Here is a 2,500-nt window from a genome sequence, read left to right as displayed (position 1 = left end):
TTAAATCAGGTATCCATAATTTTCCAGCCGTATCCTTTATCCTCGGTTCAATAAAAATTGTCCACCCATTTTTCCTAACAAGTTTAACTAATTCTTCTGCAATCCTATTGTGTCTTTTAATCCGCATGTTTTTAACATACGGACACCATCCAGAGATATGAGCCAATGTCTCTGAGGTTTCATTGCACCTCCTGCAAGATTTCACATTAAACGGCCTTCCATGCGACAAGGATGCCCTTGTCGGAAACAGATTAGTCCTCAGTAATAACGAATTAATCACCTTCGATGACTTCATGTATTGGATCTTCTTTAACCAATTATTCGAGATACTGTCATTTTTATAATAGTGGGCGCCAGCTCCTTGGCATGGGAGGGCTATCCATCTATCCACTTCTGTTCGCCTCCAATTGCCATAGTTGGCACTACTAAACTCTTCCAGTTCATCTCCACTATCCTCTTCGACAGTATTATTTTCTCCCGTTTGTTGATTGATGTTAGGATTCCAAATAGACTCCAATCTTTTTACTTTACTTAATTTTCGCATTTTTTCCGCTATACTTTCCCCCTCGAATTGAAACGAGGCATGTATAATTTCATCCGAGGATTTGTAAAGCGTCCCATATTTCCTCATAATAGAGATTGGGATAAAGGTTGCCAATCTGTTCAGGGAAAGGCCGCCATCACGACATCTGGCGTATAAAACTCCATCGGTGATTGATTGCGGGAGATGTAATATTTCTTTAACAGTATTTTTGATTATATTATCTAACTTGTTTAGGTAATTTATGGAAGATTCTGATAAAATTAAGTAATAATACATCCTGGGTATAAAATAAGTTTTTAAAATCTCAAATTTTTGCACCGGTTTTAGGGGGGATAATTTTAAATTACTAATCCATTTATTCAATTGATTTTCCCAATCTGATTGGCTAACACCAATCCATGGGTCTATTTTAGCACCTAAGTATTTGTCTGTGTGCCCTGGATCAATAAATTGAATATTCTCATCATTTAGCTTCCAGTTTACCGTATCGTTATAAATAATAGTCTTATTTTTAACACTAAAATAAAAACCCTTAGTTTTTTTAGTATTAACCTCCATTCCCGTGTTATTACAAAACCTCTCTACAAGTTTTAAATTGTACTTCATTCCCTCATAAGTATCGCTAATTAATGCAATGTCATCTGCGAAAGCTAGAGTAGCGCAGTGACAGCTTTTACCATCTTGTCCTAACATAACTCCTTTCTGCCTATCCTCGATGGTCGCGATAAGCGGGTCCATCACTATGTTAAAAAGAATCGGTGACAAAGCGTCCCCTTGCTTGACACCCCGTAAAATATTGATTCTTTCAGTTTTACAATTAAAACCTTCGATTTGCGTAAAATTATTATCATACAAATTCGTTATTAATTTAATAAATAAAATCGGGAAATGGAGTCTTCTAAGAGCTGTTAAAATAAGTTTATGACCGACTGTGTCGAAAGCTTTTGCAAGGTCAACAAAGACCACTGCAAGTTCTTTCTTCCTTTTCTTTGATCCCTTAATGATGTTTTCTAGGATTTTAATATTCTCCTCACATCCTTGCACGCCGGTCATAAAACCCTTTTGCCTTTTATTTAGACTAATTACTTTATTAACCCTCCCTGCTATTATTTTAGTAAATAATCTTAAAATAATGGGACCAATTGTTATAGGCCTCCAATTATTAATATCCTTTAATTCTTCTTCTCCATTTACCTTGGGGATTAGTACGGTTCTACTAAGTTTCATATTGTCTGGAATTTTCCCAGTTTTGATCCAGATTGTATAGAGCCTTGGTAACAAAGTATTATCTTTATTGAAAATATTAATTAAATCTTTTAAGGTCATCCCATCAGGCCCGGCCGCGGTATCGACGTCTGTCGCCTTAATGGCCTGATCAACATCGTCTACCGTTATCGGGCCCAATAGGATCACCTCCTCTGATTCCTCAATTCTTTTCTCGTACTTCACAAATCCTCTTAAATTATTCTTCTCATTTGCCCTAGAGAGTCTAATTTTATAACATTCTTCTAACTCTATTTTACTCAAGGGACATTTACTTTTAGTTGGAGCCCCCATTAGGGTTCTTGCCAAATGTTGTCTATTCCTTTTATAAAGGATTTGCGTTTCCTTGAACCTTCCTTTCTTCGTACTATACCTTTTTTTAGCGTTATTCACTTTACCTCTCTTTCCTCTCTCACTATTCTTTACCTTTATTCCTCTTTCCTTATTCCCTTCCCTAGATATTACCCCTTTATTTTCCTTTCCTATTTTCATCATAATTTTTTCCATAATAATCTCGTATTCCATAAATTTATCTTTCTTTTTACCTAATTCCTCTTCAACTATTTTAATTAGATCCCCCAGTGATTTTTCACTGTGGACTAACTTCTCTATTCTATCCTTATCCTCTTGAGTAATACTCTCAAGTGGCTTTCCCACATTATCTATCCTTTCCGTCTCTACCTCCTTATTATC

The 2,500-nt window shown here is 35.8% G+C and overlaps 1 pseudogene; it reads right to left on the bottom strand.

Moving 5' to 3' along the window:
* LOC140473645 (28S ribosomal RNA) overlaps positions 1-2,500 on the bottom strand; it is an 8,519-nt pseudogene that overhangs the window by 1,898 nt on the left and 4,121 nt on the right.

The sequence above is a fragment of the Chiloscyllium punctatum genome, unplaced genomic scaffold (genome assembly GCF_047496795.1).
Source record: "Chiloscyllium punctatum isolate Juve2018m unplaced genomic scaffold, sChiPun1.3 scaffold_666, whole genome shotgun sequence".
Taxonomy (NCBI): Eukaryota; Metazoa; Chordata; class Chondrichthyes; order Orectolobiformes; family Hemiscylliidae; genus Chiloscyllium; species Chiloscyllium punctatum.
The sequence above is the reverse complement of the archived record's forward strand: the minus strand, read 5'-3'. Positions and strand labels throughout refer to the sequence as shown.